The following is a 16598-nucleotide window of genomic DNA, read 5'->3' on the forward strand; positions in this document are numbered from 1 at the left end:
TACCAAATGATGGAAAAGTTGTGTCTCAAACAGACTATGCTAGTGCTATTGGTTGTCTAATGTATGCAATGACCAGTACAAGACTAGACATAGCATATGCTGTAGGAAAACATTGTAAGTACACTAGTAACCCTAGTAACCTACACTGGAAAGATGTCTTTAGGATTTTAGATACCTAAAGGGAACAACTAGTTATGGCTTAAGATACAATGGGTATCCTATTGTTCTTGAAGGTTTCACAGATGCTAGTTGGATAACAGACAATGAAGACCACTCATCCACAAGTGGTTGAGTATTCACTCTTAGTGGGGGTGCAATATCTTGGGGTTCAAAGAAGCAGACCTGTATCGCTGATTCTACCATGGCAGCAGAGTTCGTGGCTTTAGCTTCTGGTAGTAAAGAAGCAGAATGGCTTAGGAATTTATTGATAGAAATTCCAATATGGCCAAAACCCATGCCATCAATATAGCTTCATTATGATAGTGAAGCAACCTTGGCTAGAGCATATATCCTTACAATGGAAAGTCAAGACATTTTGGACTTAGACACAGTTTTGTGAGGCAGTTGATAGTTGATGGAATAATTACCATCGATTTTGTAAGATCAAGTCAAAATTTGGCAGATCCATTGACAAAAGGTCTTACAAGGGATTTGGTCAAAAATATTGCAAGAGGGATGGGTCTTAAGCCCATTTCCTAAGATCACCAATAGAGGAAACTCGTCTCAATACTTGAGAAATCAAATTTGAGTTCAATGAGTAAAGTACTTTGTATGGAGTGGTCTGCAAGCACTAATTATATGCCATCCCATAGAGGAGTGCTTGGTTCCTGTAATGTAGATGGAGGATGAGCTGTATGCTCTTAATAGATCTATAACAATTCTTGTTGAGGTGTTTATTACAGGACACCTTTGATAGATCTACCTAAGTGAGTGCATGAAGTGAGGCCGCTTCTTTTGAGTTTGGGCTTAGACTTTAGGCACTCATGATACCGGGATAGAGACACATGGCCTTAAAAGTTTTCGCTTATTGGAGAGTATTCGGAGAAGAATTCAAGTGTGTGAGATACGTCCAGCTTGTCATCATAGAATTATCAGTTCAAAGACTTGTCTACTGTATACTTTTGATTAGCCTTGATGGATTTCACTAAGTGGAGGTTCAAGTCTAAGTACACCTACCATTTTAAGCATTTGGTTCCCAGTTGTTGTTGTGTACTTATTTTCATTATATTAAAAATAGTGGGGGAATGTTGTATTATTTTTAATATAATAAAATAATAAATGTTTCATTTTATTGGATTTATAAGTGCTGAAAACTCCTTAATTTATTTTAGGAAAGTGCTTTTTATATAGTCCCACATTGGAAACCAAGATGTCGGAATCCAAGTTAATTAATAGGTACTACCTATTAACATTGATTTATAATAATGAGACACACCAATGCTTGTGCAGTGTATGAGCGAGGATGGTGTACCGTCCAAGAGCAAGCGTGCACTCGCGGCGTGGGCAGTGGGCTATTTTGGCGCATGCACAGTTTGAGCGAGATCAGATCTGAACCGTGTATATTGATCAACGGCAGATCTAGGGTGATGGAAGCAGATCCATAAATATCTATATGATGTTTTAATCTGAACCGTTAGATCGTGCGGCCGAACGATCCGACTGCTTAGAACTAAACGTAGGCATTTGTATCTCTACAGAAATGTGCACCCATACGAACAAAGTCATGAACTATTCAGAAGAGGCACCTCAATGCCTATAAATACCCTTAGCTTCTCAACAACAAGACATACGAAAATTCCAAAGCTTTCTCTGTTCTTGAGTTTTTTTTGTGCTTTGCAAAACTTGGGAGATACAACTTTGAGTTAGGCTTCTTTGTATCCTGGGAGATGGTTCGCCAATACTTCATAGCACCTTTGTAGTGAGGACGAATTATGTCTTAAGGAAAGTGACGTTAGTAATGCGCCTAGAAGTTCCTACTTCCATACTGTGATCTCATGTTCCATTCTTTTACAACCATGATTCAAGAGTGAAAACAGAGAAAAAGGAGTTTTCTAAACGATTCAAAGAGAGAAAGAAAAATATGATAAAAAGGTGAAGACAAACCCTCATACGGACACCTCAAAGCTTATAACCAAGGCAAAATATTTCCGGCGTCATGATTCCTAACTCCAGGTTTTTCTCAAGTGGATAATCGCAAGAGGCAGGAGGAAATGATTAAAGTCATTAGTTAGGGTTTATTTTTGTAAATTTACAAAATAGCAAACCTTTAGATGTAACAAGTAAAATTGTATTTACATGTATATATCCTCGCATTTTCTTACACAACCATCAGATTTTTATTTTATTTTTATTTTTTACACGTGCTGAGATCATAAACGTCCGTTGCATGCTGCGATCGTAGTAACAAGTAAAAATTCGACCGCGGGATTAATTCTATAACTGCCGATTGTTTACCACCAGGCCTCTCAAATCCTTTTGAGCATTCTAGGGTTGCTAACTTTATCCAAGACAACCAATGGATCCCTAGTCCAATTCTAGCTTCTCTTCCCCCTCATTTTGGTTTTACAATTCTCTCTACACCTCTCTCTTTTGAAAATGACAAATGGATTTTCAAACCAGCTAAAAAAAATGAGTTCTTTCCACAAACCTAACCTGCCTGGATCTTCTACCCTCTACTAGTAATAGCATGAAGAAGTGGTAGTCCTTTTGGAAATTGAAAGTCCTCCCTCGCGGCAAGTTTCTTTTCTAGAGATCACTTCACTCGAGAAGCAATTGGTTTTTGGTAATTATAATCACTTGCTACTACATATGGAATACTGGAAATAGAAGTCTATTTGACACCCAAGATGACAACTCCAAGCACTGTTTTATACAAGTCCCAGTACTGGTCTTTTGTTTTGTTTGTCAACGATCGTTTGTGCCTCAGACTGGGAAATGTTCATTAGTGTCCCAACTAATAGCTACTCTTGATTTTTTGTGGCTTTTACTATGTTTATTGCCCATCTCTCCAAGAAATATGTATTAGAGCAAACTGCTCTTCCATCATTTGTTATTTCCCAGTACCTCCCAAGTCTTACCCGTATACTTTACTACCCCAATTTTTTAAGTTTGTAAATAAATGGGCTTTAAACTTTTGGTCTATAGCAGTTGGCATATGATTTCAATTATATCAGAAATTAGAGGAGAAGGAAGAGAGATATGTGATAAGGCAAAATCTCCAACAGCTGGCCTTTCCTCAACAGTCTATGATCTGGAATGCATGATCCGGTAACCTTAGGGCCTGTTTGGTTAATTGAGTCTGGAGATTTCAAATATCTAGAGATTTCAATTCTATAGATTTCAAATCTATAGAATCATAATTTATAAAATTAAATGTTTGGTTGTGGAATTAAATCTGTGGATTCTTCCTAAAAAACTATTTGATCGACGTGATTTTTGTGAATGTGCAAATGTATAGCTTTTTTGAAATCTCTGGATTTCACCCCTTACCCATAAATCTACAGATTCACGTTTTTAGTGTAAAAAGGTGAATCTCTAGATTTCATGAATCTATAGATTTTTACAACCAAACATGTATAATTCTCAGATTCATGAATCCAGAGATTTGAAATCTCTGGATTCATGTAACCAAACAGGCCCTTAGTTAATATACATAATTTTTCGTTTTGGGTAAATTTTTAATATGATTGCATAATAGAGAAAAATAAGCTTATCGCATATGGTTTACATGCACCTTATATCCAAGGTTTAAAGTATCCCACGATACCATACGATACTAGCCAATACGCATCCATATTTGATCCAATCAATACGATACATCTCGATACATCTCTCTCCATTGAATTACACTAAAATACATTAGCCAAAGCGATACAATACTCGATACAGGACGATGTCTCTTAAAATCACCTGATCGATACAACACTCGATACCGATACTTTTAAACCTTGAGCTTATCATCCGACACAGCCTGTTTTTTCAGCTCTGGTAGAAAAACTACCACTGAATGAATGATGAATGGATTACGTGTACACATTACAAATCAGTGGTTGGAGAGAAACAAGTCTTTGGGATCATGAAACTGCCTGCGCCCTCCGATTGACTCCTCAGGAAGGAGGAATGTTGTGTCTGGAAGACGCATAAGGACACAGTCCCCGGCTTTCACAACCTTTTCCTTTCTTCTGATGGTGCAAGCAGTGAAGTCTTCTTCTATTGATGCAATGCCTGCTCTGCTCCAAATATGACACATACCTACGAGAGTAAAAACTTGAATGCATTAAAGGAGACGAAAAATGAAACCGTGAGAGAACTCCTCAAGGAAAAATGGAAGAAAACACAGTACGTGGTGTTAAGATGGATTCAATTCTGATGAGGGTTTATGAGTTTATGTAGGTATACAACCTTGAAAAGTTCTCAAACATCAAAACCCTCTTTCTCTCCATCTCCACATTCGTATCATTCTCTACTTGTTGTAATGCATATGGGGGAAGATGTAGAAAAAATGAGGAAGATGAGATGATGTTTAGACCTCCTTCAACTCTCAAATGTAATTATATAATCTCAACAATTGATGAGATAACGTTAAGGAAATATTACCTACAATAACAAAATCTATTTGTACTCCATCGGAGCCATACCTATGGCCGAGCAAAGGGTGTTCAAAAAGGTTCAAGAAAACGAAGGTGAGAGTGTAGCAGAGGCAAGATGATTCTCAGCGCACAAGACTGAGAAATAGGGAGAGATACACAAACCAACCCCACCCCGATAGAAATGACTAGGAAATGGAAGAAATATATCATCTACCTCCACCCCACACACGCAGCTCCTCTCTTTATGCTGGGGATCCGAAGATTACCACCTCTAGAGCCACTGGAAGTGGTGGAGCATAGAACTCTACATAATCACGAGGTTTTTGGGTTCAAGCTGCTTGATCCTCTCTTTCCTCCATTCCCCCGCCCCCCTTAGAGTAGATATATATATGAATCAATCAATTAAAAAAAATTACAAAATACATAGAAAAAGAGTGAAACTTAATGTAACTCACCTGGTAAACCATTGATCCGATTGAATAGCTTTTCGCATTTTTATTGGTGCTTCTTAAACCTTTGGAAACAGTGATCCTTCCTCTCTTCTCTAGTAATTCTAATACCATAATTTGCGTATTCCTATTCTTGAAATAAATTCCTGAACAAAAATATATTGAATGAGAACAAAAAGATATTTCTTCATCAATGTGGTAGGCAAAATGAAAGAACATAATGCACAAATTTTACACCATATTGAAGCAAGATAAATAGCATAAATTTGTTCATTTCATATTAATAGCTTCGGGAGCTTGTACACCACACTAACTTCGTAAGGAATTCCACCACCAGAGTCGCATGGAAGAAGAACTAATCATTTTTGTTAATAAACCAAACAACAAGAAGCATAGAAAATGATAAATAGCATCGGGTTCACTGTCCCTGCAGAGACCTCTAACACCAGCCTTCTTAGGATTGCCCAAGAACAGCCACCAACACTAACTTTCACCCATTGTCTGACTAGGACATCAGAATGCTTGCATTAAAATTCAAAAGGAATGAGCTGAGATATTCAATATTTAAGAACAGCATATATCTGCTACAAAGGTCACATGCCCCTAGCTCCATTAGAATCATAGGAGTTGGGGAGAATTTTTTGCAATACTAAAATCTTCTAGACATTCTTCACAGCCAAGTGAAGTAGTAGATGAGCATGAGAACTGTTGATCACACATCCTTAAAACCTAACGACCATCCTTTTTGAAACATCATGCTCCAAATGCTTCAAGTGTCCATGGTTATTGAGATTAGAAACACCAAAAAAAATTTGAAAGCTAACCTTAAGGAATCAGTGGAAGTGCAGTCCACAAACCAGAGTTGAATGCTCTCCATAAGAATATATAATATGTAGAAGGCAAAGAACTACCTCTTCTCTTACCTCATCATCATCGGAAAGCTTGTCATGAAACAACTTTCTACAAAAAATTAGCTAGGCGAATTACAAAATGCATACTTCAAACAAGTTTGAATGAGCTAACCTACACTAGGGATAGAAAATTGTGAATTAAGTCTCTTAAGCAGATTTAATGGAGAATTTGTGAAGAGGAGGAGGCCGATAATAGACTTCCACATTAGGAGAAGACTAGGGTACTAATCTCAGTCACTTGTAAATGCACTTCAAAAAATCAGAAGTCACCATGGGAAAAGTTCCACTTCCAATCTTGAGCAAAACCAAAAGATTGCCTCGATCTAGGCCAAATAGAAGCAAGGGTTAAACTCCAGATGGAACTAGATAAGGGACGGGTGAAGAAAAGGTGGTCAAGGTCTTTAATACCGTTCCAACAAAGGATATTATTGGGATTGGCGGGGATGTGGCGACTGATGAGGAAAGCTTGTGTAGGGAGGGCCAAGTTGAGGGAACTCCAAAGGGTGAGGGAGTGGTGGAGGATGTGGCCTTTGAACCAAACTAGGGGGCCTAAGGGACAGGGGGACAAGGGAATCTAAGAAGATTCCAAGCTAAGGCAATAGTGAAGGTTTTGGTATGGGACAAGACGGGGTCCACACAGTAATGTAGGAAGTAGAGGGGGATGGGGGGGAGGAAGCTTCAAATTTGAGTGAGACAGGAATGGGGAGAAGGGTACCAAGAGCCATCAGAAATGAAAGAGGAAAGGGGGATGGATTCAGAGATATGGGAATAATAAACAGCCCGGGGACCCAAAATAGTGAACAAAATGCCCATCGGATGCCAAGGATCAAGCCAAAAGGAAGCATATGTTTATAATAAACTGAGATAGGATTACAAAAAGAAACTCAAATATAACTCTTAACACTTACCTACTTAAACCTAAAGCTAAATAGGAAACTCATTTAGGCTAGGACATTAATAACCAAAGACCCAATAAGGAAACCACTAAAACCAAAGACCCAAACCAATAACAAAACCATGATAGGGGACTCCCCCTATCGTGTTGCATTACATTTACTTTCACTATCTCTAGCACTCCCCCTCAAGCTGGAGTATACACAAAGAAAACTTTAACTTGGATGAAAAAGAATACTCTTGAAAGACAACACAATCTTGAATTATGTAACAATCAAACACCAACAAGAACAAATCAGCACCTAACGAAGTAGTGCAAATCCATGTCTTCACATCAACCAACGAGAACATCAAACACCCTTCCCAATGAAGGTCTTGAAATGCAACATACATTGGCAATAGAAAAGCCCATCAAATGTAGCTCCTAACAACTACAAAAATTCCACCAAATGTAGCACCCTAACGGCTACATAAAAGTCCATAAAATTGCAGCTATTCCCATGAAACTGAAGCTCCCATGGCTATACAAAAATTCTAAAGAAGTGTAGCTATAGTGACTAAACAAAACCCTATCCCGAGGAAAGTTCTCCAACAATCAGACTCACTCGAGTCCATTAAAATCCAAAAAAAAAAAGTTTCTACTAGTTGACATCAATATCCCCCTCATGTGTACCATTACACATGATCAAAAGCAACTAAAAATCACCTCAAATGATAAATATCTCAAGAAATTTCACAACAGAAGATCCCAAAAATTCCAAACATGTCTTCAATCATATCCTCAGAGAATGACAAGTAAAGTCTCAAAACCAATGTGATATCCACAAAAGTAATGGCAACATAATAAACTAGAACTCTTTAAGGGGTTATTGGTAAATAAAGGAAAAGAATGGCAAATGAGAAATACCACAAAATTGAGATGGGAATAGCAAGAATGTAATTAGAGAAATCCCCAAAAGGAACACAGACAAAAGCCAAAGAGTAAACTTAGAAGGAGAATAAGCCTAAATTTAAGGAAACACTATGGGAACCAATTCTAATTAAATATGGAAACAAATCATACTACTATATAAAAGTCAAACTTCAATTAAGTTATGGTATGTTTTTTCACTAGACGAAAATTCCCTTCCTCAAAACAACGTATCCTTTCAAAACAAATCCATAACTCCATGAGAAAGACACGACTCTTAAAATTTAAAGAAAATGCCCTTTCTCAAAACATATCCTTTCAAAACAAATCCATAACTCCATGAGAGAGGCACGACTCTTAAAATTTAAAGAAAAAATCTGCCCATCCATGATCTTAGGATTTCCATTCTTTGAAATATAATTGAAGATGGCAATCCAAGCCACGAAGAGCTATATTTGCAACTCTAATTACATGCACGACATGATGATCCGTGATGACGTCTTCCCCAAATGCCGTAAAAAAAAATTGTAAAAAGTGAGGTGTCTCTCTCCCCTTCCTTAAGATTTCCTTCTATCTCTCCCTGCCAAAAACTCTACATGTATTACTTTTAAGGGAAAAGGGTTATTGAAGCTTGGTTGGACTTCAATGGTATTTGCAAGTAAAGACAGAAGATGATAACACATTGGCGGACCCCAAAGGAGTTGTGCAGCAGCAAACTTCAAGTGATCCGACGTGAGCACATGTTCCCACCACTTCAAAATCAGGTCTCCTGTTGATGTACAGAGTAGAAGAGATCCTGAAGGACTTTGGATCATCTATTACCTTATGCCTGTTTTCAGTTTTTTTATTTCTTCTTTTATTTTATTATTAACATTTCTCGGGTTTGTCGTTGGTTTTCCCTTTCCATGAGTCAGCCCTGAATGCTTTGCTACACCAAGAATTTGGGTTTCAAGAAGGCAGGGAATCGTGGAAAAGAATGCGATGAAGAGAGGGAGGATCATCCATTTTTCACTGGCAGAACTTCTCTGAAGAGGCAATGAAGCCTGCAAATCCTTGGTTCAACAAGATCAGCTTTTAAAACAAAAGGAAAAAAACACGTAGTGTTTGATTCTTCTCGGCGGTGTATTTATGCCCTTCAAAGGCTTCAAGATCTCTCCCCACTTCTCCTTGGGAAAAAGAGAGGGAGTGTGCTTGCCAAAAGGATTATAGGTCATCACTGAACGGACTGGGTTTCTCCATGAAATTAAGCATCAGGGTGTCCTCTCATCTAATGATTCAAATCTACAACAGTTGGCATGGGCCCACCAATGCAAATCAACAATTTTCAGAGAGTCATCAAAACAGATTGACATATATTTGCATGGCAATTGATTGTGTGCAGCTTGGGATTGCATTTCTCTTCCAGCTCCCATTTTCTTCCTCAGTTTCTAACGGTGAGGTAGTGGTCTAACACAGACAACCAACCAGTTTCCTATTCCTCATCCAATGGGCAGGTGAGCTTCAGATAATTTTCATTGTTAATACTATTTTAGGAGAATAATTGAAACACTTCCCAAACAGCAATTCAAAAACTAGCATTCTTCAAAACTTTATTGTAAGACACATGGAGTTGTGTAGAGGTAGACACACATAGACAACAAAGCATCTGTCCTGGCCTAATGTTTGCAGAGGTTGATTGTGTCCTTTTGACAGTCCCCTATGGTGTGGGAATGTCTTCTTTTCACTTGATGTGGGCAGGTAACTACCTGTCTGAGCTAATGCTTGTGCACAGATAAATCACTTGTTTGAGTTACTGTTTGGGCATAGATTACCACTTGTGTGTTTTCTGTTGACAATCTCACCCTGGGAGAATGTCTTCTCTCCACTTGCTATACCCAACCACTTGTTTGAGTTAATGTTCCCCGTTCTTATCCCAAAAGAAAGTCAATGCTTTCCATTTTGAGTCTTCAGACTACTAGTATATTTTATTGTTTGGTCATATTCGAATGCATGCTTTGAATTGTATACAGTTGTTGTCTGCAAGGTTTAAACACATTGTCGTCCGCAAGGTTTAAACACATTACAAGGGAAACAAAGTAATTAAGTTAGAAGTAAAATCAATACTAACCCTAACTCGGGGATGTTTTGGGCATTACAAGAGAGAAAATTTGAAACTATTCTTAATGAAAATAGGGTAATAGTAAAAGCAGAAAAACTATAGGGGTCATAGCCAAAAAAACATGTAACTGCAGTAACCAAATGCTTGAAATGCATATTAAGAAACTTTTGTATAATACACTGCTTATGTGAGGATTTAAACTGAAGCAAAATGAATTAGCTTATAGATGCAGGGCAGCTACATTAATTCTTAAAATAATATGTATCCACTGCAGTAGAAAATGTGAGACCCAAGTAATAGGTATTATCTTATAGAAAAATGAAGAAATCTGTAGTTTGACTAAGATGATACAGCCTACAAGGAAAGTTACGAGGGGAATCTATGAGTCTAAGGGACTTCTAGATTATATCTCCTCCAATGATCTCCAACATTTCACTCCAAATTTAAGATCACATCCTTGAGATATTGTATTGTTTGCTTGGAAGAGCCACCACTTCTCTCAGTGTTTCTTGCCTATCCTAAAATCTTCTACGGTAAGAAGCCCACGTGCATATGCACGTGGGAGTGTACTAGTAATAATGGAAACATAAGATAAAGCAAGTCTAGGAATCAGGAAACTGAATAAGAAACCAGATTTAACGAACCAAGAACAGAACCAGGAAATAGTAATAAGAACAGAATCAGGAATCAAATTAGAATAGAATAAAATCAGAAAACAAATCAGGAATTGGACCAGAATTGAACCAAAAACTAAATAAAAATTTAAACCAAGAACTGAACCCAAAACCAACATACATTCTTAGACCAGCAAACCAAACCACACTTGAACCATCAAATATCAATAACCAACAATCGACCCCTTTCTTAGGTTTTGTAAATCAAAAGTAAACCTCAAAGACATGATGCACAGGTTGATGAAAATGCAGATTCAAAAAATCGACACAACTCTATCATGCAATCAACTCTACCAAAGCTTCCTCATTCTTCTTCTTCTTCTACTACTACTACTTTTTCTTCAACCAATCTCGATTCTTAACAAAAAGATCTACAAGGGATGTCAGAAAACCAGTCTGAAAAGTACACATCCACAATTGCCTCTCCAGACAATTGCCCACTCTTGTTAGCCAGCAGCACATCCACGATTTCCAAATAAATATAAAAAAAACCATGATCAAAGATCATTCTGCAATGAAAGCACCAACCAATAGAAATTCCAACCAGAATCCGAAATTCAAAGGTTCAAAAAAAGAAATAAAATTCCTTCATCAAGGATAAAGCTTTGTGGAGCTGCTGAACATAAAAAATAGAACCCTTGCTGCCCCCTTCAAATATTCTTAAATCTTCTTCCAAAACCCCTATCAAAGGGACAAATGAATTTTTCTTTTTTTTAATCAAACCCCACAATCAATATTCTGAACTTTCTTCAAAGTTTTCTCTGTTATTCTGCAGATTTGAATCTCCGACTCCAGTTCTGCTCTTTACTAAAAAATTCACCATCGATCTAGGACTCTTTTCTCTTCTTCTGCTACTACTTCTTCTTCTTCCCCTCCGCCACCTCCTTGTGATGAGAAACATAGCTGAAACCAATTTTTTCTTATGTTAAATCTTCATGGGAACCCTAGTTCAATGAATATTTATCATCTTCATTGATCCAGGGTTCCATTCTTCAAACTCAAAAGCTAAACAACTCTCAAACCAGCAATAGATTATGGCTCTAATACCATGTAAACAATCCTAAGATCTATAACAAGTACTAGGTAGAGAGAATAAAGAGAGACTGAGGGAGAAGAAGAGAGAATATCTGGAGAATAGACTAGGCGACAGAATCTATATATTTTACCATACCAGCAAGCCTACACTTATAATAAACTGAGATAGGATTCAAAAAGGAAACTCAATATAACTCTTAACACTTACCTAATTAAACTGAAAGCTAAATAGGAAACTCGCTTAGATTAGAACACTAATAACCAAAGACCCAATAAGGAAACCACTAACACCAAATACCCAAACCAATAAGGAAACCACAACAGGGGAGCTCCCCCTATCGTATTACATCATATTTATTCTCATTATCTCTAACAAGATTAACTCCAACACCTTCACAGGAAATTCATAACGACCATGATGAGTACAAAATGTTACTTTTTTCAATATCATCTGGTATAACACGAATTTGGTGATAACATAAACAACGATCCAATTTGTAAATACGAGTGCACCATGAAGCTTGTCCAATGATTCATCAATGACTAGATAATCTACAATCATGTGCTAAGATCCATCATTTCTTAACCAAGATTACTGAAAAAGAACATGGGTTGCAATTGGGTCATATGATACTAGTTTGGAGCACATCAACTACAATGTTTTCAATTTCCTTCTTTTGGTGAGTGGGATATCGATGAGCTTTAGCATATCTGGGTCGGCTGCCAGGTTCCAAAGGAGTCCTATAATCATGCAATCACGGTGGACAAAGTCCAGTTGGCTCTTCAAAAAAAACCACACTACCCCGGGTACAGAAAAATGAGAAGGCTCAGCGCACTAGCCTAGTGTGAGCCTCTCTCCACTTGAAGGAAGTTGGTTACATCCAATTGGAAACATGTTGCGGAATTACCCTTTCCTTCTCGATATGGTAGCCCACGACTTCAAAGACTCTGTAATGAACAATGGGCCTCTACAGGGCAAGGGCAACCCAATACGTTTCTTGTTACATTAATCTTAGGCACCACTCAGCCCAGCAGGTGAACATGCGGGGTTCTAGCTCTGTGCACCTACTGACACCTTTAGAAGCACTTTGACATGTGAATCGCTAGAACAATTTCATATCTAGGAAGTTTTTCAAAATTTATTGGAGTTGTGGTGTGGAGAAGATTGACCCATATCTGCTGAATAACATACAGCTGTACAATGGCACCTTCTCCTTGTTTCCTTGATATTGTCAATCAATATAAACAGCCAGTAGACATTCAAAGAAATAGCCTTCCTTTACAATCTAATCAATAGATTTCACCTAAAGTGTAACATTCATTGTTGTTAACTTCTTTACTAGGATTCAGTAAATTATAATAATAAATTACAAAGGATGACATACAAAACCACGTAACTTCTGTACCCAATAACAAAACCATTGCACATATTTTAATCAACACCACCTACACCTTAGCGATAAGTATGGAATAATGGAAAAACTAAGTCAGAAAGTGGCAATGCCATACCAAATATCCTAAAACAACCACAACCAAATGAACCAAGTTATGCAAAGTCTAATCAGGGATTTTTCTCACCATCCCAACTACCCTACAAAGAGTCAATGCTTCAATAGTGATACTAAATTTAAGACATCTATTAAAATATTCGTTAAAATATTTACCAAAATGTTATCTTCTTTAACACATTATGTTATCTTCCATTCTTTCAACTCTAGAAACACTGAAATTTTATGGTCCTCCAATGGCTTTTCAATATTTATCTAATACCGTTATTGACAAAGTCATCTATATAGAGACTGCATGCTCTATTTGGAAGGAATATAAACAATGATTCTCTCACAATAATCCTTCTCAGACATTCCACCTCAAGTGACCTATTGCTACAATTCAACAAAGGAGTGATCTCCTCGCCTCATGCTAATTTAATTAAAGTTTCATCCGCATGAAATCTCCTCTAATAATCTAGTTTTGACCTACACCTTAAGTGCTCAATCAGCTCTTCATTTTGTTCAACAAGTGCTAATCAATCATTTTGTTCGCATTCCCGGCCACTCTCTCACCCTTTGGAGAGCTCTTAGCTTTGCCCTTCCCACCCAATCTTTCCTCATTAGCCAGCCACCATATCCCAGTTAGCCCAAATTGCACCATTTGTTGGAATGGATCAAAGGACCTCGACCACCTCTTCTTCACTTGTCCCTTCACCCGCTCCTTTCGGGAAAAAGCCTTTGCTTCCATTTGGCCCCATTCGAAGCATTCTCTTGGTTATGCTCGAGATTGGTCTTGGATTTTGAGAAAATTTCCAAGTCCCTCCGTTTGCGATCGAATTAGTAAGTTAGTTTTTAGTGTCACTATCCATCACCTATGGTGGGAGCGCAATCTTAGACAATGGACCTCCAAATCCCGTTCACTAGATATGTTATAAAAAGCCATTTGTTTCAATGTTTTTGTGAGAATTATTTCTATTCCCCACCCCCCGGTTGTAGACACCCCAAGGAACAAGCTCATTATTGTTTTATGGGGTCTTAGTTCTCCTCATCGGCCTCCTGCTTGAAGGTTGTTCTCTCCCTCCCCCATTGACTTCCCTTGTATTCTTTCAGTTTCGGTTTGCCGATTAATAGATTTCTTTATTTCTTTATGCAGGATTAAAAAAAAAAAAAAAAAAAAAAAAAAAAAAAAAAAAGAAAAAGAAAGAAAGAAAGAAAGAAAGAAAGAAAGAAAGAAAAGAAAAGAAAAGAAAAGACACATCACGTAGGATCCAAAGTTGATTCACTCTCTTCTTAAAAAGAAATATAGTGTCTCGATATCTAGAGATCCAAAATATAGACCCTGTGTTCATCAAATGCACAACTTAAATGAATGAGGTAACCCTGATCAAAGGCTATTAACCACATGCCTCACCACATGGTTTGTTATGAAATTCATTGAAACCAATCCCCCCTGCCCAACCCTGAGGTTCACGGCCATAGTAGCACCATGCACCGTAGGCAGCATCCACTGGGCATCCCACTGTAGCAAGCGAGGAAACAATAGAAGGGAGATCTCCATTCCTGTTTAGACAAGTTGAGCTTTATAGCATTTGTTCAGCACACCATTCCTCTGAATACCATGATTAACACAATAACAGTTCTTTAGTTCCCTACATATCATTTATGTTGGAACTGTGGAATTCATGTTATCCTAATGACAAAATCATGATATAATCCCATCAACACATACTTTTTACTTTCCATAATGAGTACAATGTAGAATCATATAAATCAGAAGTGTCTACGTTTAAAACATAAATTTCAAAAAAGAGAATAATATTTATACTCACCTGCAGATGTCAAAATGATAATAAATCCCCTCCACTGTTGAGGAATATAAAACCCAAATTTATGTCCTACAAAATCAATCCATGATAAAGATATTAAATTCTTGATTTCTACAACCACTAGATCTCTTTCTCCTTTCCTATATGTAACTTATGTTCAATTATTGTTCTCAAAGTAATTCATCGATGATACAAATAATCAGCATAAATATGTTACAGAAAGGTCTCTAAAATATATATAGCTAATACATTCTCCAAAGTGTGGCTGAAATAAATCATGTATGGGTATAATGTGAGGTATACGTATATCCTAACCAAAGGACAGCAAAAAAATAATAATAAATAAACAAAAAATTGAGAAAAATTAACTCAAAATGAAATGGGGCATATTCTACTTACAATTCATGCCATCAACAATATTTGATCAAAATCTTTTTTTGGGAAGGCTTGACATTGAATCGAAATGGGAGGGGAAAAAACAACTAAATCATTATGTTCGAAAATCGGAACCACCAAAACTATGAAGCATTGGAGATGATCAAAATACATATTTCCTATAACAATCCAAGATGCAAGGATACTCAAAAACAAGGTCTTAAAAGTCCTTCTACTTGTAAGCGTGATGACATGATTTTATCCATCACTAAATCCATAATTCGTAACATCATAATAGGTAGTAGATATAGCTTTTAAATTTTCAGCCAAACACAACAATCCCTCAAATCATAATGCTAAAAAATGCGTAACAGTCCCATTCCTTGAAGAATCAAAACAACGAACACATTTTAACATTGTCAAATAATTATTTTCATTCTTCTTTCTTTCCATAGGATAGCATGATCTGAACTTTGCATGCCTGGATCTCGTTTTGCAGAATTCTATTACAAGCTTAGCATTCAAATTCATAAATCTAAAGCATGAGATCCTTCTAGCATACTTGAAACCCTAGGATAAGTCATTACAGAATGGTAATTCTATCATATTCTTTGTCTATCTAAAATTCCAATTCATTTGAAGAAACAGAACGTAACTAGGAAAGAATTGATTACCAGTTGAAGGAAATCACATATTGAATCTTACTTTCAAAGCGTCCACCAAATTTCTCTCCTCCGTTTTCTGGGTTTTCTTTCGCAGAACTCCCACTGTCTGGTTACCAACACCGCTCTCTTCCAAATCTCTCAAGAACCGCTCGACCCTCTCTTCTGCTTCTCTTCTGCAGTTGTGCTTAATAAAATTCCCAATATACCCACTGACAGATTCTTTTTAACCAGTCACCTCTCATGCAATCTCATATTGCAACTTAACTAATTAGATAAACTATGCTCTCCCTTGACGAATTTACAATCTAAACCTTACCATGACTCGTTTATTTCCAATCCGTGCAACCATTTCAAGTTGACAATCTTACCCTCAACTTGACTTGTTTATTCCCATGCAACCAATCGGTTAAGTGAAACACATTTACCATAATACCTTTTGGCTAACCCAAGAATTCCCTTTGAACCAAAAAAACCCTAGAATTCCCAATATGCCCCTTAATAGATTCCTTTTTGGACCGTCTTCTCTCATTCAATCATTCATTCATACTACAATCTTTATTTTTTAATTCCTTTTGCCTTTAGAATTGAAGTTTTTTATATTACTAGTAAAATAACTCGTGCATTCATCTATGAAATATAAACTATTAAAATTATTTATTTTAATACTTAAATTAATTAATTA

The 16598-nt window shown here is 37.0% G+C and overlaps 1 long non-coding RNA gene across 2 annotated transcripts; it reads right to left on the reverse strand.

Moving 5' to 3' along the window:
- Window positions 1-3642: 3642 nt before the first annotated feature.
- LOC149028747 (uncharacterized) lies at window positions 3643-16107 on the reverse strand. Of its 2 annotated transcripts, none has more exons than XR_016172256.1 (4): window positions 15957-16107; window positions 14880-14945; window positions 5045-5184; window positions 3643-4251 (listed from the first exon to the last, which is right to left on the reverse strand). It is a non-coding gene; the product is annotated as an uncharacterized LOC149028747 (long non-coding RNA). The 2 variants fall into 2 exon arrangements; XR_016172255.1 differs by having other exon boundaries at window positions 15926-16107.
- Between the last annotated feature and the right edge of the window lie 491 nt (window positions 16108-16598).

This window comes from Hakea prostrata, chromosome 1 (genome assembly GCF_041222555.1).
Source record: "Hakea prostrata isolate BN-2017 chromosome 1, UWA_Hpros_2, whole genome shotgun sequence".
Taxonomy (NCBI): Eukaryota; Viridiplantae; Streptophyta; class Magnoliopsida; order Proteales; family Proteaceae; genus Hakea; species Hakea prostrata.